We start from the raw sequence: 24,277 nt of genomic DNA on the forward strand, positions 1-24,277 counted from the left end.
ATTCTCTGGTCACGATGTCAAGGCGTTTGACATCTTTTTTCTAACCGGGCATAAACCGCTTAACGTTAATGGGAAATGCAAGCATCCAAACCATAGTTAAGAGGGGGCGGGAAAGGGGAAGCAAGTTCAACGCATAGCCGGGAAATCCACCACCACAGGTGCTCGTCATCGAAACACCCGTTATGGGGACGAAAACACGACGACACCAGAATCCATCCATCCTATTAACACTTTTAAACGCCCACGCAGGAGCACCACAAGGCAAAACACCCACACAGGGGCAAGGGCACTCACAGGTATCAGGATTAAACCCAGGAACAAAATACCACATACTGAAACAAAATTAGACCATCACCAGCAACAGAATCAGTTGCACCTCCTGCCATCAGCCTAGCCTGAATGCTGTTGTGCTGCTGCACAGATCCTCATCATCTTGTTGGCGTTGTCCTTCAGCATCATGGCTCCTCTCCTCATCCCTTCCCATTATAATAAAGAAGCACTGGAAGCAAAGACAATTCCAACTGGAGATTTAGGAAACTTACATTCGAACGTCGCCCTATTACGGCAGTTCCATATAGCCCAGCAAACAGCAGCCATACCGACAGTATAAAAAGCTTTCCCCTTCTGGGAAGAAAGCACAGCTCCAAGTATAGAATTGCCGAATGTTATTAGGGGATAAATCAGTACCAAAAACCAAAGCGACAGTCCACCAGGCAATACTGGCCATTGGACATCAAGGCGTTCGACTTGATCTGCTAAAACAAAAGAGCTTCTGCTCTTCCTGCTTTGGCTGCTGTCTGCGATCCTCTTCCCAGGTACAGAATTTAGGAAGTAAAATAAGACAAAGATCACTGGAACAAAGACTTTCTGAAGTTACGGTCCAGTGGTCCATGTTACATTTTCCCCTCCATATCCAGATACTTCGATTGTGTTGTCAACAATCTTTTGTGCAGTGCAATTGACGGCAGAAAGTCCACCCACGAAATCATATACTTAATGAACAATCCAACAACATGAGTTCCACACATTCTTGCAGTTCTTCAGTATCATCACAAGTCTAAAGTCTAATTCCAACATACCAACAAACAGAATAACCACCATCAATACAAACCCCAAAATTACAACAACAACAACAACAACAACAGACACTGGGGTATTCATACAAATCCATGTTACATCCTCTTAGAAATCATGCTGATGCTCATTCGCAAAAGAGGGAAGCCATGTTTAAGTCAACAGCATTCTGGAACTGAGAGACAGTTGATGGCGGTGAAATCATGCGGCGGCACACCCAGTTTGATTATCCAGCACTCCTGCCTCCTGCAACCAAAAAGGGCAACATTGAGATCCAAGGCAGAACAAAATATTACTCCCTCCGTTCTAAAATAGATGACTCAACTTTGTACTAACTTTAATACAAAATTGAGTCATCTATTTTGGAACGGAGGGAGTACAAGTAGAAGCAAAGATATGATCGTGTCAAAGTGTCTGCATTTATACTACTTCAAAAAATCCTAGCAATACTTGTAGCTGTGATGTGCACATTTACGTCAGTGTCAACTATCAGGAGAACAGTTCACAAAAGAAGGAAAACAAAGAAATCTAGGTATAACATTTACAATGTCAAATACAAAACATTACTATGATTGTCTCATGCTTCAAAGCATCCTAACAGCACTTGTAAATGCAAGTAGCAGACATGCAGCAACTCCACGTGAATAATATGGACCACAAACTAGTATTTGTGGTAGATTTCCTTTCCATTAGTGTGCGCAAAAAAAGAAGCAAATTTTCAAGCCTCAAAATGCCAAATCAACTAGATTAGTGATCATGACTACTCAAAACACAAGTCACTAACAAGGTACAGATCCACAAACTCTCAGTTCAAAATCCAACAGACTATACTCAACAATATTGCTAGTATTTTGAAACATTATGTCAAAAGCTCCCTTTGTTCACAAATGTACAACCATTGGAAGTTGTGACAGATTCACGTCCGGCTAAAAATGTGGGTTGATGAGATGGTTAGAGACTTAGTATTCTTCGGGATGTGGTTGCAAAGCCGGTTAATCCAGGTCAATGACCCAGCAATAAAGCTCTTTATTCTTAAGTTAGATAACAATTTTATTCTAATCCAAGCATATATTTGGGAGTTCTCTGATGAGTACCAGAGGTAGTGGCTTCAGGTCCCGGTGACTATTGAAAACTTGAAATCATCATACTTAAATCAAAACGAAAGTCTCATCATCTCTCAGCATTCAATTCCCTCTCCAGACAAAACAACCTACCAGTTGCCAGGCAGCAAGCTTATCTTAATAGCTAAGGAAAACTACCAGACCAGACCTATATTACTACTATGCTACAAGACACAAGGATTATGCTAACAAGATCCAAAACATTCAGGTATTTCACATCTCACGGTACACGGTGAATCAGCTAAAACACAATATGCCTACTTCTCAGTTGTCACAGCTTTAGGAGGATCTCGAACAATCATCCTGTGTATGTTCCTCGGAGCATATATAACATAGCATGGTCTGGGAAAACCAAAGTATCACATGGCATTCTAAAGCCTGGAATAGCATGTTTTACTGTAACATATTCATTTACAAAAAAAAAAAAAAACTGTAACATATTCTAGATAGCTCTCATAAATTCTTTGGAGTAACTTTTCCATGCCAATCTAACATTATCACTAATGCATCTCACAGAAAACAATGAAAACCTTCCAATTAGCTACACGAGGGAAGAATGACAAAGCACAAACTCCAACGATCAAAATATACAACTCCTTGATGAGAGTATTCAATTTCTGATCCAAGAGCTATGGGCAGGATGAACTGCAGCCAATCTGGTTCGTCCACACGAAATCTAATAGGTGAAATCCTAGAAAGAGCGAATTGCGCTATTAATACAAGAAGTTGTCCAGGAAGTTCGGTTCCATACATCAAGTATCAAATTTTACACTTGGGTACATGATGTTGCATTAATGATATAAAACAGCTCAGCCCAACCACGCGAGGCCAACGGGGCAATGCCATGGGGTCGTTTGGATTATAGCCCCAAGCTGCCGCGCCAAAAAAATTGGGGTTCATTGCTATAGGACGGGCAGCCGCTTGGATGGACGCCAGATTTTGGGAGCCATGCCAAAATATTGGGCAGTTCAATTTTTACGCCCACGAGCGGGCGAAACGCTGGCGGCCGATTCCCTCGCCAATATATTAGCGCGCCAGCTATTGGTAGGGCGTGCGCGGGTGGAAACCAAACAGTCCCATGTACCAATTCACCTCTAATGGCTGGAGTTTTTCTTTTTTGAAAACTTGCAGTTACAACTTATTACTTTGGTCCTTCTTGATCATTTAGTCTTCAAAATAGCAATTGGCCCTAAATTCTCAAATCAAGCGTCAAATCCCTAGTTCAATCGCCATTCCTCTCGTCCCCAAATCCAGCGGCGGCACTCATGCCACCCCTCTCTCACATGCCCCATGTCCCACTCACTCAACCCAGGGACGACGCCATGGCCGAACGGCAAGGCGGAGCCATAGGACCGCGCTGCACATGCCGTTGGCGAAGTGCACGTCTTGCCAGAAAAAAACCATGGTGATATTTCCAAAGTGAACTGATGAACATCATTGCTTACATTGTAAGATTCAATTGAAAGATGTCAACTTTCTAAGTATTTGCATGAACATATGTGAAAAAAGGGCATTGCAATCCTAACAGAGCAATCTATCAAAACAGTAAACTACTGATACACTTACCACTTAATACCGTACAACATTCGCAAAACTACTACTACCTCCATCTCAAAATAAACGTCTTATATTTTGAGACGGAGGTAGTACCATTAACTACCAATTACAGAGAGATTAATCAAGAGCATGAAACCCTAGTTGAAATTGACAGAACGAACTGCAAAGAGCACAAAAAACTAGAGGCCACAACCACAACTAATTCCGGCTGCACATGTCCCTTCCGCTCCCCCTCACGTGCCGCTCACGCGCGAAAAATACCGCCCAAACGCTCCAGATCAAAGTGGCATTCCACGTCGGCATCACGTGAGTGAGTCGGGCTGTTTTGTACCATTTATATAGCATCATGTACCCAAGTGTAAAATTTGATATTTGATGTATGAAACTGAACTTCTTGGACAACTTCTTGTATCAAGAATGCAATTCAGTCTCCCAGAAAGGCATGGTGACAGAGGTAGTACAAATTTGTGTCATTAACTACCAGTTACAGAGAGATTAATCAAGAGCATGTGAAAAACCTAATTGAGATTGACAGAAAGAACTGCAAAGAGCACAAAAAACTACAGGACATAACCACAACCGATTCCGGCTGCACACGTCCCTCCCCCTCCCCTCCCCTCACGTGCCGCTCACGCGCAAAAAATACTTCCCAAACGCTCTGGATCAAAGTGGCATTCCACGTCGGCATCGAGTGAGTGAGTCGGGCTGTTTTGTACTCCCTATGTCCCATAATGTAAGATGTTTTTTGACACTACACTAGAGTCAAAAAACGTCTTACATTATGGGACGAAGGGAGTACCATTTATACAGCATCATGTACCCAAGTGTAAAATTTGATACTTGATGTATGAAACTGAACTTCTTGGACAACTTCTTCTATCAACAATGCAATTCACTCTCCCAAAAAGGCATGGTCACAAAATCACTACCAATTCCAAAATGACGAAAATATTCACCTGTCTGTCCCCAAAATGGGAATTTCTTCATAATGATATTGTTAGATCATCAAAAAATAGGTAAATGCAAGCGTACCCCACGAAATTCCATCTTTAACACAGCCTACACGAGCACGTTTGGACAAGATCGCTAAACAACATTGCAATAAAGATGGACAAGATTGCTACCAAGCATCGCAAAAATTATGCTGCCCAAATCAGAAACACAAGGACTCCAAATGGACAAGATAATTACCTTCCTCATGGTGGCGAGAGCGAGCAGCCACTCGAGCTTGTCAAGAGTCGCCTCGTCGGCCTTGTCCAAATCCACCTCAACCCTCCCATCCACCTCCTGGATCCACCCGCCGATGTCCTTCATAATGACGACCGCTTTCCCCTGCAAGTCCACCGGCAGCCGAGGCAGCTCATCCTTGAGCCTTGCCCTACGCATGGCAACCGGCGGCGGCGACTGGAGCGTTGCAGAAATGGAGGCCCACCCTGACTCGAAGATGCGAGAGAGCACATCAGCACTTTTGTAGACATCATCACGCTTGTAGTTGTAGGTCATGGCGTTGCGGAAGGTACGCCGGACATCACTGGCAAAGCAGAGCGGGTTCTGGTAGCGACACCGTTCAAGGCGGCGGCGGACGGTGCCGAGATCCATGGGTTGGCAGATTTCGGAGTGGTAGTCGCCGAGTCCGGGTTCGTATGTATCCACCGGCTTGGCGAACACCCACCCGTCCTCATGTTGCAGCAGCTCGTCTAGCAGCACGCGACAGCGTTCGAGGGCACGGGGAAGATCGGCGGCGGGGTAGTTCGTAGGTTTAGGGAAACCGGGCGGCGCTCCGGCCGGGCTGCTTTGGGACGCCATAGCTAGGGCCGGCCGAGGGAATTTGGGTGGGAGTCAAATTTGGGTCAGTTTCAAAACCACGAATCCGGATGCCCTACCCTTTTATAGGACACGGCTAGGAATGAGGCCGGTGCATGGCCCTTGGATCAAGTTATCGTGGACCGTCAGATTTACTTCCTCAAATTACCAACCAATTTTTTTATTGTTTTTTGCGAAATCTCAAATTACCACCCATCTTGTTGTAGTTTCAAACTATAAACATCCTTGAAGCATCGATGCTTCCAAGTGTGCTCCCCATAATTACTATAGGATTAGATCTAGTAGTTTTCTCTGATCACGCATCTTTCAATAAATACTCTAGACAACAATAACTAATCCCGATATTGGAGGAAGCAAATATTGATGTATTTAGAAACATAAATTTTGTGATGGTTGAAGCATGAACGTAGCCAATCATTGTAATAATACCAGCGAAGCACATGTGTGAGTACGTAGTCAGACCAACGCAATCCTGCACTTCTTTTTTTGCTGGGACTACCCTTCATGCTTCGTTCTTAGTGTTTCATTTTATGCTTTGAAGCATGTATTGTTGGATTTGGATGTAAATTTCTATTTTCTGCTATGAAGCATGCATGGTTGGACATGGAAATGAAAGTTGAAGCATGAAAAGTATATAGTACCAAAATATTTTTCACCGTAGTCCAAGGAGTGAAGCACACATATATGTATTAGGAACATATTGTGTATGAGTTTGAAGCATGACATATCTTATACTGATGCATGCACATACGTAAGTATTAGGAAATATACTGTGTGTGTTGGAAGCACATCGCATATAATATTGAAGCACTTAAGCCAATGGATGGCATGCTCTCCTGACATGTTCGCCATTGCGGTAGAACCGAGGATCTCTATTGAGGTGTCCTTTATTGATTTAGGGCAACTAGCGTTCCGGAGACCGTTTGGCCGCCGGAGAATGCCGATTGGCAAGACTTGCTTATCTGCATCGCACTGCACGAGCCGGATCTGGACATTGGAGATGACCACACCAGGTGGCGGCTAGAGCCATCTGGTCAATTCTTCACTAAATCACTATACCAGGTTATCGCCTCCTCCCCGGGACCCGAGGCTCTCACCGCCATCTGGGAGATCCGGCTCCTCTTGAAGACGTGTGGCAATGGATCCGCGGCCGCCTCCCTTCCGACGTGGAGGTACTGAAGCGCAACGGCCCTGGTGACGGGCTATGCCCGCTCTGCGGGCCTAAAGAGGATTCGAACCATATCTTCTTCAACTGCTTGTCCGCTGGAGCTATTTCCGCGAAATAGTGGGTGGAAGCTGGGACCACAACAACTTCCCCGCTCTCTTCGCCGAACTCCAGGCATTACCACCCACGTCCCGCCACATTAGGTGGCTGACCATCGGAGTGCTAGCCTGGACGTTGTGGGCTGTTAGGAATAAGCTTGTGATTCAGCGTATACCTCTTCACCGCGCTACTGACGCTTTGTTCAAATGGTCTGGTTACTTGCAGCTTTGGCGGCCGCTTAGCCGCCCCAGGGAGAGAGACGCCATCAACTCCATCATCATCCAGCTTCACGCGATGGCTCTCCGGATGGCTCCGCCGCTTCCCCCACCACCACTGGAACCAGATTAGATCTTCCCAGCCCCGTCGCCACCGCGTGTGTATGTGCGTGCTTGTTGTGCTTGTGTGTTGGGCTTGTTGTGTTGTGCCCACAGCTGAACCCTTTTGGTGTTTGTGTGGTTGTCTGTTAGACCTTCCCTGCGGTGGCGGTGTGTGCGTGTGTGTGTGTGTTATTCTGTTGGTACTTTGTTGACCTTGTGCTCGGTGGTTGCTTTATTTATAAAGCGGGGCAAAAGCCTTTTTCGGTAAGCCAATGGAAGCACACATGTATGCACTAGGTAGCTTGGTGTGCAAAATACCGAAGCTTTCCATCTACGCTAATGAAGCACTTATGTTACATGCATTCAGAAACCATTTGGGAAGATAGTATTCGAGGAGTGTTGCTGATATTATTGAAGCGGCTCTGCAGGGGGATGTGTGATGGTGACGCAGGATCAGCAACGAAATCCCTGTTGCAACCATCATCCCCAACATCGTTGATGTTCCGATCTTCCCATGGTGAAGGGCACCACAATTGCCTACGTGGCGATGGTGTTGCGGAACGTGGTATGTGGTGTTGGAGGTGGATCACTGGAGAACGTAAAGGAGGCACAATCGTTGGCACTATAGCTGCATCGAGGAGGAATGAAGGGGGTCAAATCTAGGCGACATGGTGGTGAGGTGCATTGCAACGAGATGCAATGGACTGAATCTGAGGTATATTGTTGGAGAGAACTCATGTGGCGCAGGTGGACGGCGAGAATGGCGATGAGGTGGATTGCAATCCAAAGAGAGATGAACATGATTGAGAATTAGTTCAAGGAGAGAAACGGACGAGAGGAGTTGGCAGGATTAGGCAAACGTGACTACATGAAAAACAGGAGTTAGAACAAGGTGAGGGATTTCGCTCGGATATCTCGGCCGTTGGATTAAAGTCGAGCTAACAGTGAACGAGAGGTCTGGTGAATAGCTCCTGTCAGACTATGGATAGGAAGGGTTTTCCTACTTTTATAGGCTGAAATTAAAATTTCAAAAGCAAAACTAAACGAGTAGTTCATGACTCGGCTCGAATCAAGCCGAACTCGATGACTAACGAGTCGAGCCGAATAACACGAGATCATTTATATTTTCCTTAAGAACAACTTACATCAGCTAATGGAAATTACATGAAATGTTTATGTCGGCCGGCGGCTGGCCGTACCATATATGCCGCACAATGCACTCTTTGCAAGATGGTGGACATCAACATTTGATCTTCTTTCTTCATATTGAAAAATCACGGATTCGAAGCGTCTCATCATTTGCTTGATTTCAGGAACCACGTGACCGAAGATTTCCATGCTTCGAGTATTTAACAAAAAACTACCACAATTTGTGAAACCGTGCTTACAAACTACCACTTTACGGATTTGTGCGAAAAACTACCATTTTCTTATTAATCCTTAACTAAAAACTACCATGTCTGAAAAGTGTCCGATTTGGCTCTTTTAAACGCGTTTCTGACTAGTTGGGCCCACATATAAGCGGGCTTGCAATCAGGTCCCTAGTTTTTTTAAAGCAATACAGTCCTCCTTCTCCTCCTCGTCGCCGGCCTCCTCCTTCCGCGGCCGTTTGCCGCCGGCGGACGGGAACGGCTGCTGCTGCGGCGAGTCCTCGTCGTTGTCGAGGCCCGGCGGCGGGTGGTCGTAGAGGAGCACGTCGGGGGCCTTGCTGTCGCCGCCGGTGACCCCGGCGGGTTCGAGCAGTGCTGCAGCCTCGTCGTCGCCTGCCGCCAGGCCGCACGGAAGCATGCCCGCCCCTTGCATGGAGACGAGCTGCCAGCCGAAGTCGACGCCGGCTATGCCTCCTCTCTCCTCCGTAGGTGCGCGCGCTCAGGGCGGTCGCCTGCTGTGCGCTCTGGTGGGAGAGGCTCCGCCTTGCGCACCGCTACCCGACGATCGGCGGCTCCCCAATCTGCCTCGTCGCGCGGCATCTTCCGGCGACCTGCTAGCCAAGGCGGAGGCGGGAATGAACTCGCCGGCAACAGGGACTTGATTGCTTTTTTCCATGTTTTTGCAGGGACCTGATTGTGTTTTTATTTTTTTCTTAATCGAGTTTAGTTTTTAGTCAAAGATTAATGAAAAATGGTAGTTTTTCGCATAAATTTATAAAAGTGATAGTTTGTAGACATGAATTCCATAAATTATGGTAGTTTTTTGTTAAATACTCTCATACTTCCTTTATTCATCACTCTAACCACTTCATCACAGTTAGAGGTTAGGACGAATCTCCTCACTCCCAGGTCGGCGGCCAGTGTTGGCCCTTCTCGACACGCACAAGCCTTGAGTGTGGCCGGATGAGCACTCCCTTCATGAGCGTCCATTGAAGCTTCAAGGAACGCCTCATTGCCATCCCGAATTACTGCCGCTGGTGAGTTTGAATGCTTGGTCTTGGGCAACGCCGCGTCAACATCTATCTTTAGAGCATCTTCAACGGTCGCACAAAAATTTCGCGCCCAATAAACGTTATAGCGCGCCATTGTATCACTTTTAAAGCGCCGGGACCAACTTTGCTTTAGCAGGTGCCCAAAAATACGTGTCCAAAAAGCAGACAGTGCAAATTGTGAAGCGCGCGCAATCCGGCGCTCCAAATATGCTACGCGCAATAGCGTTTTTCAGCGCGCGCCCAAAAACTTTTAGCGCTACAGCTTCTGCCGGAGCCGTCCGGCGCACAAAAAACAAACTTTTAGTGCGCGGAGCTCTTTTTAGGCGCCTGTTGGAGATGCTCTTAGACTGTCTGTCGGGAGCGACGTCCATCTCATAAACTTCCACCAAAAAATTGTGCACAAAAGCATGTGTGGAGAGGGGGCTCTCATAAACTTCCTTATGTATTGCCTTTCTGTCAAATTGCCCATTTTGTCTTTTTTTTTTGTTTTTGAGGGGAACGTTGCTAATTCATTTAGCTCTCTAAACCTCCATCAGAGGCTAAGTCCGAGCTTACAAAATCCGGCGCCACATGACGTCATACATAACATAACGATCTACAACAACCTTCCCTAGCAAGTCTATGCGCGACTTTGTTTGCGGAACGCCGGACCCATCTGACTTTGCATTCTTGAAATTGAGTTAACAGTTCCTTTATATCTTGGACAATCTGCCCGCTTGCCGATAGGTCTTTCTGCAAGTTATTAATCTTCCCTACCGAAGACAGTGAGTCCATCTCGACCACCACCTTCTGAGCTTCATGTTCTTGAGCCAGTCAAACCCCTTGCCGACACGCCAATAGCTCTGCAAGTTCTGGATCTGCAGCAACCGGAAAAAATGGCACGTTCCTGCCACGAACACGGCATGGTGGTCCCTGAGGACCGCTCCACCTCCTCCCGGTCCATCCTCCTTTGCAATCGCTCCGTCCATGTTCACCTTCACCCAGCCATCGTCGGGTTTCTCCCACACTTCTCTCTCCCTCTCTCTCACACACACACAACACGTAGACCAACTGCAGAGAAGTGCGGAAAAACCTCACCAAGAAAAGAGCACTCCAAAATCAAAGGCGTGCGCACGGAGAGCTCTGCTCCATCCAAACAACAAGAAAATAAGAAAATACTCAGTGGAGCCACCCGAATCGTTGGTCAAGCACAGAAGAACAGATCAATCACCCAAAGAACTTCACACACGAGTCACCTCTGAAGTACCCGAATCAAAACAGAAAGAAAAAGTGTAAAACAAAATGTAGACCTTTCCTCCTCCCTCACGGTGAAAACAAAAGAGCTTCTACTCTTCCCGCTTTGGCTGCTATCCATGATCCTCTTCCCAGGTACGTACTAAATTTTGGAAGTGAAACAAGACAAAGATCACTAGAACAAAGACTTTGTGAAGTTACGGTCCAGTGGTCCATGTTACATTTTCCCTCCAAATCCATATACTTCAATTGCATTGTCACCAATCTTTTGAGCAGTGCAATTCATGGCAGAAAATCCGCCCACGAAATCATATATTTAATGAACAATCGAACAACATGACTTCCACACATCGTTGGTTACTTTGGAATACAAAGCGGGGGGAAACCCTTTTTCGGTAAAGTGCATTTGACACTTAAATTATATTTTGTTGTGATGACAATATGGTTAGTGGAACTAATATCGGTTACAAAAGTTTATCTCAGGATATTGGTTTCATATTGCGTTTGATGGAGATGTGCGACCTCCAATTCAAAAAGATCAAAGGCGTGGTCTACTGGCGATTCAAAGGTTTATTTTTTGATTCGATTCGAGTCGTAAGAAAGACCGCACTATAAAGAGGGGTATCTGAGGAAGTGTGTCGTGTGGGAATGCTATTGCCAAAACCTATACACCTAGACTACCTACTCCTATCACCTTTCTATGCATTGTGTGTTGTCGGTACCCAGAAAGCTTGCAACAGAATGTTGCTGGATACCCGTGTGCACGAGGTCTTTTGACCCCGTGCGCACGGGGTAGTCAGAAACCCCCACACGGGGTCATTAGAGTCTAGGTGTTCGATAGTCTCTCCCCCTCCTTTTCTTTGGGAAACCCAACACACAGACCAACTGCAGAGAAGTGCAAAAAACCACACCAAGAAAAGAGCTCTCCAAAATCAAAGGCATGCGCACGGAGAGCTCTGCTCCATCCAAACAAGAACAAAATACTCAGTGGAGCCACCCAAATCGTTGGTCGACCATGGAAGAACAGATCAATCACCCAAAGAACTTCCCACACGAATCACCTCTGAAGTACGCAAATCAAAACAGAAAGAAAAAGTGAAAAACAAAATGTAGACCTTTCCTCCTCCCTCACGGTAAAAACAAAAGAGCTTCTGCTCTTCCCGCTCTGGCTGCTGTGCATGATCCTCTTCCCAGGTACGTACTAAATTTTGGAAGTGAAACAAGACAAAGATCACTAGAACAAAGACTTTGTGAAGTTACGGTCTAGTGCTCCATGTTACATTTTCCCTCCAAATCCATATACTTCGATTGCATTGCCACCAATCTTTTGAGCAGTGCAATTCATGGCAGAAAATCCGCCCACGAAATCATATATTTAATGAACAATCGAACAACATGACTTCCACACATCGTTGGTTGCTTTGGAATACAAAGCGGGGGAACCCTTTTTCGGTAAAGTGCATTTGACACTTAAATTATATTTTGGTGTGATGACAATGTGGTTAGTGGAACTAATATCGGTTGCTAAAGTTTATCTCAGGATATTGGTTTCATATTGCGTTTGATGGAGATGTGCGAACCCCAAATCAAAAAGATCAAAGGTGTAGTCTACCGGCGATTCGAAGGTTTATTTTTGATTCGATTCAAGTCGTAAGAAAGACCGCACTATAAAGAGGGGTATCTGAGGAAGGGTGTCATGTGGTAATGCTATTGCCAAAACCTATACACCTAGACTACCTACTCCTATCACCTTTCTATCCATTTTGTGTTGTCGGTACCCAGAAAGCTTGCAACCGAATGTTGCTGGATACCCGAGTGCACGAGGTCTTTTGACCCCGTGCGCACGGGGTAGTCAGAAACTCTCACACGAGGTCATTAGAGTCTAGGTGTTCGATAGTCTCTCCCCCCTCCTTTTCTTTGGGAAACCCAACACGTAGACCAATTGCAGAGAAGTGCGAAAAAACCTCACCAAGAAAAGAGCTCTCCAAAATCAAAGGCATGCGCACGGAGAGCTCCGCTCCATCCAAACAAGAAGAAAATACTCAGTGGAGCCACCCGAATCTTTGGCCGACCACGGAAGAACAGATGAATCACCCAAAGAACTTCACACACGAGTCACCTCTGAAGTACCCAAATCAAAAAAGAAAGAAAAAGTGAGAAACAAAATGTAGACCTTTCCTCCTCCCTCACGGTGAAAACAAAAGAGCTTCTGCTCTTCCCGCTCTGGCTGCTGTCCATGATCCTCTTCCTAGGTACGTACTAAATTTTGGAAGTGGAACAAGACAAAGATCACTAGAACAAAGACTTTGTGAAGTTACGGTCCAGTGGTCCATGTTACATTTTCCCTCCAAATCCATATACTTCGATTGCATTGCCACCAATATTTTGAGCAGTGCAATTCATGGAAGAAAATCTGCCCACGAAATCATATATTTAATGAACAATCGAACAACATGACTTCCACACATCGTTGGTTGCTTTGGAATACAAAGCGGGGGGAAACCCTTTTTAGGTAAAGTGCATTTGACACTTACATTATATTTTTGTGTGATGACAATGTGGTTAGTGGAACTATTATCGGTTGCTAAAGTTTATCTCGGGATATTGGTTTCATATTGCGTTTGATGGCGATGTGCGACCCCCAATTCAAAAAGATCAAAGGCGTGGTCTACCGGCGATTCGAAGGTTTATTTTTTGATTCGCTCGTAAGAAAGACCGCACTATAAGAGGGGTATCTGAGGAAGTGTGTCGTGTGGGAATGCTATTGCCAAAACATATACACCTAGACTACCAACTCCTATCACCTTTCTATCCATTGTGTGTTGTCGGTACCCAGAAAGCTTGCAACGGAATGTTGCTGGATACCCGTGTGCACGAGCTCTTTTGACCCCACGCGCACGGGGTAGTCAGAAACTCTCACACAGGTTCATTAGAGTCTAGGTGTTCGATAGTCTCTCCCCACTCCTTTTCTTTGGGAAACCCAACACCCAAACCAACTGCAGAGAAGTGCGAAAAAACCTCACCAAGAAAAGAGCTCTCCAAAATCAAAGGCATGCACACGGAGAGCTCTGCTCCATCCAAACAAGAAGAAAATACTCGGTGGAGCCACCCAAATTGTTGGTCGACCACGGAAGAACAGATCAATCACCCAAAGAACTTCACACACGAATCACCTCTGAAGTACGCGAATTAAAACAGAAAGAAAAAGTGAAAAAGAAAATGTAGACCTTTCCTCCTCCCTCACGGTGAAAACAGAAGAGCTTCTGCTCTACCCGCTCTGGCTGCTGTCCATGATCCTCTTCCCAGGTACATACTAAATTTTGGAAGTGAAACAAGAAAAAAGATCACTAGAACAAAGACTTTGTGAAGTTACGGTCCAGTGGTCCATGTTACATTTTCCCTCCAAATCCATATACTTTGATTGCATTGCCACAAATCTTCTGAGCAGTGCAATTCATGGCAGAAAATCCGCCAACAAAATCATATATTTAATGAACAATCGAACAACATGACTTCCACACATCATTGGTTGCCTTGGAATACAAAGCGGGGGGAAACCCTTTTTCGGTTAAGTGCATTTGACACTTACATTATATTTTTGTGTGATGACAATGTGGTTAGTGGAACTAATATCGGTTCCTAAAGTTTATCTCAGGATATTGGTTTCGTATTGAGTTTGATGGAGATGTGCGACCCCCAATTCAAAAAGATCAAATGTGTGGTCTACCGGCGATTCGAAGGTTTATTTTTTGATTCGATTTGAGTCGTAAGAAAGACCGCACTATAAAGAACGGTATCTGAGGAAGTGTGTCGTGTGGGAATGCTATTGCCAAAACCTATACACCTAGACTACCTACTCCTATCACCTTTCTATCCATTGTGTGTTGTCGGTAGCCAGAAAGCTTGCAACAGAATGTTGTTGGATACCCGTGTGCACGAGGTCCTTTGACCCCGTGCGCACGGGGTAGTCAGAAACTCTCTCACGGGGTCATTAGAGTCTATGTGTTCGATAGTCTCCTCCCCTCCTTTTCTTTGGGAAACCCAACACGCAGACAAACTGCAGAGAAGTGCGAAAAAACCTCACCAAGAAAAGAGCTCTCCAAAATCAAAGGCATGCGCACGGAGAGCTATGCTCCATCCAAACAAGAAGAAAATACTCAGTGGAGCCACCCGAATCGTTGGTCGACCACGGAAGAACAGATCAATCACCCAAAGAACTTCACACACGAATCACCTATGAAGTACCCGAATCAAAACAGAAAGAAAAAGTGAAAAACAAAATGTAGACCTTTCCTCCTCCCTCACGGTGAAAACAAAAGAGCTTCTGCTCTTCCCGCTCTGGCTGCTGTCCATGATCCTCTTCCCATGTACGTACTAAATTTTGGAAGTGAAACAAGACAAAGATCACTAGAACAAAGACTTTGTGAAGTTACGGTCCAGTGGTCCATGTTACATTTTCCCTCCAAATCCATATACTTCGATTGCATTGCCACCAATCTTTTGAGCAGTGCAATTCATGGCAGAAAATCCGCCCACGAAATCATATATTTAATGAACAATCGAACAACATGACTTCCACACATCGTTGGTTGCTTTGGAATACAAAGGGGGGGGGGAACCCTTTTTCGGTAAAGTGCATTTGACACTTACATTATATTTTTGTGTGATGACAGTGTGTTTAGTGGAACTAATATCGGTTGCTAAAGTTTATCTCAGGATATTGGTTTCATATTGCGTTTGATGGCGATGTGCGACCCCCAATTCAAAAAGAGCAAAGGCGTGCTCTACCGGCGATTCGAAGGTTTATTTTTTGATTCGCTCGTAAGAAAGACCGCACTATAAGAGGGGTATCTGAGGAAGTGTGTCGTGTGGGAATGCTATTGCCAAAACATATACACCTAGACTACCTACTCCTATCACCTTTCTATCCATTGTGTGTTGTCGGTACCCAGAAAGCTTGCAACGGAATGTTGCTGGATACCCGTGTGCACGAGCTCTTTTGACCCCGTGCGCACGGGGTAGTCAGAAACTCTCACACGGGGTCATTATAGTCTAGGTGTTCGATAGTCCCTCCCCCCTCCTTTTCTTTGGGAAACCCAACACACAGACCAACTGCAGAGAAGTGCAATAAAACCTCACCAAGAAAAGAGCTCTACAAAATCAAAGGCATGCGCACGGAGAGCTCTGCTCCATCCAAACAAGAAGAAAATACTCAGTGGAGCCACCCAAATCGTTGGTCGACCACGGAAGAACAGATCAATCACCCAAAGAACTTCACACACGAATCACCTCTGAAGTACCCGAATCAAAACAGAAAGAAAAAGTGAAAAACAAAATGTAGACCTTTCCTCCTCCCTCACGGTGAAAACAAAAGAGCTTCTGCTCTTCCCGCACTGGCTGCTGTCCATGATCCTATTCCCAGGTACGTACTAAATTTTGGAAGTGAAACAAGACAAAGATCACTTGAACAAACACTTTGTGAAGTTATGGTCCAGTGGTCCATGTTACATTTTCCCTCCAAATCCATATACTTCGATTGCATTGCCACCAATCTTTTGAGCAGTGCAATTCATGGCAGAAAATCGGCCCACGAAATCATATATTTAATGAACAATCGAACAACATGACTTCCACACATCGTTGGTTGCTTTGGAATACAAAGCGTGGGGAAACCCTTTTTCGGTAAAGTGCATTTGACACTTAAATTATATTTTGGTGTGATGACAATGTGGTTAGTGGAACTAGTATCGGTTGCTAAAGTTTATCTCAGGATAATGGTTTCATATTGCGTTTGATGGAGATGTGCGACCCCCAATTCAAAAAGATTAAAGGCGTGGTCTACCGGCGATTCGAAGGTTTATTTTTTGATTCGATTTGAGTCGTAAGAAAGACCGCACTATAAAGAGGGGTATCTGAGGAAGTGTGTCATGTGGGAATGCTATTGCCAAAACCTATATACCTAGACTACCTACTCCTATCACCTTTCTATCCATTGTGTGTTGTCGGTACCCAGAAAGCTTGCAACAGAATGTTGTTGGATACCCGTGTGCATGAGGTCTTTTGACCCCGTGGGCACGGGGTAGTCAGAAACTCTCTCACGGGGTCATTAGAGTCTAGGTGTTCGATAGTCTCTCCCCCTCCTTTTCTTTGGGAAATCCAACACGCAGACCAACTGCAGAGAAGTGCGAAAAAACCTCACCAAGAAAAGAGCTCTCCAATATCAAAGGCATGCGCACGGAGAGCTCTGCTCCATCCAAACAAGAAGAAAATACTCAGTGGATCCACCCGAATCGTTGGTCGACCACGAAAGAACAGATAAATAACCCAAAGAACTTCACACACGAATCACCTCTAAAGTACCCGAATCCAAACAGAAAGAAAAGGTGAAAAACAAAATGTAGACCTTTCCTCCTCCCTCACGGTGAAAACAAAAGAGCTTCTGCTCTTCCCGCTGTGGCTGCTGTCCATGATCCTCTTCCCAGGTACGTACTAAAATTTGGAAGCGAAACAAGACAAAGATCACTAGAACAAAGACTTTGTGAAGTTACGGTCCAGTGGTCCATGTTACATTTTCCCTCCAAATCCATATACATCGGTTGCATTGCCAACAATCTTTTGAGCAGTGCAATTCATGGCAGAAAATCCGCCCACGAAATCATATATTTAATGACAATCGAGCAACATGACTTCCACACATCGTTGGTTGCTTTGGAATACAAAGCGGGGGGAAACCCTTTTTCGGTAAAGTGCATTTGACACTTACATTATATTTTGGTGTGATGACAATGTGGTTAGTGGAACTAATATCGGTTGCTAAAGTTTATCTCAGGATATTGGTTTCATATAGCGTTTGATGGAGATGTGCGACCCCCAATTCAAAAAGATCAAAGGCGTGGTCTACCGGCGATTCGAAGATTTATTTTTTGATTCGATTCGAGTCGTCAGAAAGACCGCACTATAAAGAGGGGTATTTGAGGAAGTGTGTCGTGTGGGAATGCTATTGCCAAAACCTATACACCTAGACTACCTACTCCTATCACCTTTCTATCCATTGTGCGTTGTCGGTACCCAGAAAGCTTGCAACAGAATGTTGCTGGATAGCCGTGTGCACGAGGTCTTTTGACCCAGTGCGCATGGGGTAGTCAGAAACTCTCACAAGGGGTCATTAGAGTCAGGGTGTTCGATAGTCCCTCCCCCTCCTTTTCTATGGGAAACCGAACACTCAGACCAACTGCAGAGAAGTGCAATAAAACCTCACCAAGAAAAGAGCTCTCCAAAATCAAAGGCATCCGCACGGAGAGCTATGCTCCATCCAAACAAGAAGAAAATACTCAGTGGAGCCACCCAAATCGTTGGTCGACCACGGAAGAACAGATCAATCACCCAGAGAACTTCACACACGAATCATCTCTGAAGTACCCGAATCAAAACAGAAAGAAAAAGTGAAAAACAAAATGTAGACCTTTCCTCCTCCCTCACGGTGAAAACAAAAGATCTTCTGCTCTTCCCACACTGGCTGCTGTCCATGATCCTCTTCCCAGGTATGTACTAAATTTTGGAAGTGAAACAAGACAAAGATCACTAGAACAAAGACTTTGTGAAGTTACGGTCCAGTGGTCCATGTTACATTTCCCTCCAAATCCATATACTTTGATTGCATTGCCACCAATCTTTTGAGCAGTGCAATTCATGGCAGAAAATCCGCCCACGAAATCATATATTTAATGAACAATCGAACAACATGACTTCCACACATCGTTGGTTGCTTTGGAATACAAACGGGGGGAAACCCTTTTTCGGTAAAGTGCATTTGACACTTACATTATATTTTGGTGTGATGACAATGTGGTTAGTGGAACTAATATCGGTTGCTAAAGTTTCTCTCAGGATATTGGTTTCATATTGCGTTTGATGGCGATGTGCGGCCCCCAATTCAAAAAGATCAAAGGCGTGGTCTACGGGTGATTCGAAGGTTTATTTTTTGATTCGCTCGTAAGAAAGACCGCACTATAAGAGGGGTATCTGAGGAAGTGTTGTTGGAGAACGTAGTAATTTCAAAAAGATTCCTACGCACACGCAAGATCATGGTGATGGCATAGCAACGAGAGGGGAGAGTGTTCGTCCACGTACCCTCGTAGACCATAAGCGGAAGCGTTATGACAACGCGGTTGATGTAGTCGTACGTCTTCATGATCCGACCGATCCAAGCACCGAACGTACGGCACCTCCGAGTTCAGCACACGTTCAGCTCGATGACGATCCCCGGGCTCCGATCCAGCAAAGCTTCGGGGATGAGTTCCGTCAGCACGACGGCGTGGTGACGATGAGTATGCTCTACCGGCGCAGGGCTTCACCTAAACTCCGCGACGATATGACCAAGGTGGAATATGGTGGAGGGGGCACCGCACACGGCTAAGGAACGATCCGTAGATCAACTTTTTGTGTTCTGGGGTGCCCCCTTCCCCCGTATATAAAGGAGGGAGGGGGAGGTGTGGCCGGCCCCCTTGGGGTGCGCCTGGAGGAGTCCTACTCCCACCGGGAGTAGGACTCCCCCCTCTTGCCTTGGTGGAGAAGGAAAAGGGGGAAGGGGAAAAAAGGAAATGGGGGCTCCGCCCCCCCCCCCTTCCTTGTCCTATTCGGACAAGGGGGGAGGGGGCGCGCGGCCTGCCCTGGCCTGCCTTCCTCTTCTCCCTCATGGCCCACTAAGGCCCATTAACCCCCGGGAGGGTTCCGGTAACCCCCCGGCGTTCCGGTAAAATCCCAATTTCACCCGGAACCTTTCCGATGTCCAAACATAGGCTTCCAATATATCAATCTTTATGTCTCGACCATTTCGAGACTCCTCATCATGTCCGTGATCACATCCGGGACTCCGAACAAACTTCGGTACATCAAAACTTATAAACTCATAATAAAACTATCATCGTAACGTTAAGCGTGCGGACCCTACGGGTTCGAGAACTATGTAGACATGACCTAGAACTATTCTCGGTCAATAACCAATAGCGGGACCTGGATGCCCATATTGGTTCCTACATATTCTAAGAAGATCTTTATCGGTCAAACCGCATAACAACATACATTGTTCCCTTTGTCATCGGTATGTTACTTGCCCGAGATTTGATCGTCGGTATCCAATACCTAGTTCAATCTCGCTACCGGCAAGTCTCCTTACTCGTTCCGTAATACATCATCTCGCAACTAACTCATTAGTTGCATTGCTTGCAAGGCTTAAGTGATGTGTATTACCGAGAGGGCCTAGAGATACCTCTCTGACAATCGGAGTGACAAAACCTAATCTCGATTTATGCCAACCCAACATGTACCTTCGGAAACACCTGTAGAGCACCTTTATAATCACCCAGTTAGGTTGTGACGTTTGGTAGCACACAAAGTATTCTTCCGGTAAACGGGAGTTGCACAATCTCATAGTTGCAGGAACTTTGTATAAGTCATGAAGAAAGCAATAGCAATATACTAAACGATCAAGTGCTAGGCTAACAGAATGGGTCATGTCAATCACATCATTATCCTAATGATGTGATCCCATTAATCAAATGGCAACACATGTCTATGGTTAGGAAACATAACCATCTTTGATTAATGAGCTAGTCAAGTAGAGGCATACTAGTGACTATATGTTTGTCTATGTATTCACACATGTATCATGTTTCCGGTTAATACAATTCTAGCATGAATAATAAACATTTATCATGATATGAGGAAATAAATAATAACTTTATTATTACCTCTAGGGCATATTTCCTTCAGTCTCCCACTTGCACTAGAGTCAATAATCTAGATTACATAGTAATGATTCTAACACCCATGGAGTCTTGGTGCTGATCATGTTTTGCTCGTGAGAGAGGCTTAGTCAATGGGTCTGCAACATTCAGATCCGTATGTATCTTGAAAATCTCTATGTCTCCCACTTGGACTTGGTCCTGAATGGAATTGAAGCGTCTCTTGATGTGCTTGGTTCTCTTGTGAAATCTGGATTCCTTTGCCAAGGCAATTGCACCAGTATTGTCACAGAAGATCTTCATTGGTCCCTATGCACTAGGTATGACACCTAGATCGGAAATGAACTCCTTCATCCAGACTCCTTTATTTGCTGCTTCCGAAGCAGCTATGTACTCTGCTTCACATGTAGATCCCGCTACGACGCTTTGTTCAGAACTGCACCAACTTACAGCTCCACCGTTTAATAAAAACACGTATCTGGTTTGCGATTTAGAATCGTCCGGATCAGTGTCAAAGCTTGCATCGACGTAACCGTTTACGACTAGCTCTTTGTCACCTCCATATACGAGAAACATATCCTTAGTCCTTTTCAGGTATTTCAGGATGTTCTTGACCGCTGTCCAGTGATCCACTCCTAGATTACTTTGGTACCTTCCTGCAAAGCTTATTGCTAAGCATATGTCAGGTCTGGTACACAGCATTGCATACATGATAGAGCCTATGGCTGAAGCATAGGGAACATTTTTCATTTTCTCTCTATCTTCTTATGTGGTCGGGCATTGAGTTTGAGTCAACTTCACACCTAGTAGCACAGGCAAGAATCCTTTCTTTGCCTGATCCATTTTGAACTTTTTCAAAATTTTGTCAAGGTATGTGCTTTGTGAAAGTCCTATTAAGCGTCTTGATCTATCTCTATAGATCTTGATGCCCAATATGTAAGCAGCTTCACCAAGGTCTTTCATCAAAAAACTTTTATTCAAGTATCCTTTTATGCTATCCAGAAATTCTATATCATTCCCAATTAATAATATGTCATCTACATATAAAATTAGAAATGCTACAGAGCTCCCACTCACTTTCTTGTAAATACAGGCTTCTCCAAAAGTCTGTATAAAACCATATGCTTTGATCACACTATCAAAGCGTTTATTCCAACTCCGAGATGCTTGCACCAGTCCATAAATGGAATGCTGGAGCTTGCACACTTTGTCAGCACCTTTTGGATCTACAAAACCTTCCGGGTGCATAATATATAACTCTTCTTCTAGAAATCCATTCAAGAATGCAGTCTTGACATCCATTTGCCAAATTTCATAATCATGAAATGCAGCAATAGCTAACATGATTCGGACGGACTTAAGCATCGCTACGGGTGAGAAAGTCTCATCGTAGTCAACCCCTTGAACTTGTCGAAAATGTTTTGCAACAAGTCGAGCTTTATAGACAGTTATATTACCATCAGCGTCAGTCTTCTTCTTAAAGATCCATTTATTCTCAATGGCTTGCCGATCATCGGGCAAGTCAACCAAAGTCCATACTTTGTTTTCATACATGGATCCCATCTCAGATTTCATGGCTTCTAGCCATTTTGCGGAATCTGGGCTCATCATCGCTTCCTCATAGTTCGTAGGTTCATCATGGTCAAGTAACATGACTTCCAGAATAGGATTACCGTACCACTCTGGTGCGGATCTTACTCTGGTAGACCTACGAGGTTCAGTAGAAACTTGATCTGAAGTTTCATGATCATTATCATTAGCTTCCTCACTAATTGGTGTAGTTGTCACAGGAACCGGTTCTCATGATGAACTACTTTCCAATAAGGGAGTGATACATGTTGGGGAACGTAGTAATTTCAAAAAAATTCCTACGTACACGCAAGATCATGGTGATGGCATAGCAACGAGAGGGGAGAGTATCCGTCGACGTACCCTCGTAGACCGTAAGCGGAAGCGTTATGACAACACGGTTGATGTAGTCGTACGTCTTCACGATCCGACCGATCCAAGCACCGAACGTACGGCACCTCCGAGTTCAGCACACGTTCAGCTCGATGACGATCCCCGGGCTCCGATCCAGCAAAGCTTCGGGGATGAGTTCCGTCAGCACGACGGTGTGGTGACGATGATGATGCTCCACCGGCGCAGGGCTTTGCCTAAACTCTGCGACGATATGACCGAGGTGGAATATGGTGGAGGGGGGCACCACACACGGCTAAGGAACGATCCGTAGATCAACTTGTGTGTTATGGGGTGCCCCCCTGCCCCCGTATATAAAGGAGGGAGGGGGAGGTGCGGCCGGCCCCAAGGGGTGCGCCTGGAGGAGTCCTACTCCCACCTCTTGTCGTGTTGGAGAAGGAAAGGGGGGAGGGGAAAGAGGAAGGGGGCGCCGCCCCCCTCTCCTTGTCCTATTCGGACTAGGGGGGAGGGGGCGCGCGGCCTACCCTGGCCGGCCCTCCTCTTCTCCCTCATGGCCCACTAAGGCCCATTATCCCCCGGGAGGGTTCCGGTAACCCCCCGGTGTTCCGGTAAAATCCCGATTTCACCCGGAACCATTCCGATATCCAAATATAGGCTTCCAATATATCAATCTTTATGTCTTGACCATTTCGAGACTCCTTGTCATGTCCGTGATCACATCCGGGACTCCGAACAAACTTCGGTACATCAAAACTTATAAACTCATAATAAAACTGTCATCGTAACGTTAAGCATGCGGACCCTACGGGTTCGAGAACTATGTAGACATGACCTAGAACCATTCTCGGTCAATAACCAATAGCGGGACCTGGATGCCCATATTGGTTCCTACATATTCTACGAAGATCTTTATCGGTCAAACCGCATAACAACATACGTTGTTCCCTTTGTCATCGGTATGTTACTTGCCCGAGATTTGATCGTCGGTATCCAATACCTAGTTCAATCTCGTTACCAGCAAGTCTCTTTACTCGTTTCGTAATGCATCATCCCGTAACCAACTCATTTGGTCACATTGCTTGCAAGGCTTATAATGATGTGCATTACCGAGAGGGCCCAGAGATACCTCTCCGACAATCGGAGTGACAAAACCTAATCTTGAAATACGCCAACTCAACATGTACCTTCGGAGACACCTATAGTACTCCTTTATAATCACCTAGTTACGTTGTGACGTTTGGTAGTACCCAAAGTGTTCCTCCGGTAAACGGGAGTTGCATAATTCTCATAGTTATAGGAACATGTATAAGTCATGAAGAAAGCAATAGCAGTATACTAAACATTCAAGTGCTAGGCTAACGGAATGGGTCATGTCAATCACATCATTCTTCTAATGATGTGATCCCATTAATCAAATGACAACACATGCCTATGGTTAGGAAACATAACCATCTTTGATTAATGAGCTAGTCAAGTAGAGGCATACTAGTGACTATATGTTTGTCTATGTATTCACACATATATCATGTTTCCGGTTAATACAATTCTAGCATGAATAATAAACATTTATCATGATATGAGGAAATAAATAATAACTTTATTATTGCCTCTAGGGCATATTTCCTTCAGTCTCCCACTTGCACTAGAGTCAATAATCTAGATTACATAGTAATGATTCTAACACCCATGGAGTCTTGGTGTTGATCATGTTTTGCTCGTGAGAGAGGCTTAGTCAACGGGTCTGCAACATTCAGATCCGTATGTATTTTGCAAATCTCTATGTCTCCCACTTGGACTAGGTC

This window comes from Triticum dicoccoides, chromosome 3B (assembly GCF_002162155.2).
Source record: "Triticum dicoccoides isolate Atlit2015 ecotype Zavitan chromosome 3B, WEW_v2.0, whole genome shotgun sequence".
Lineage (NCBI taxonomy): Eukaryota > Viridiplantae > Streptophyta > Magnoliopsida > Poales > Poaceae > Triticum > Triticum dicoccoides.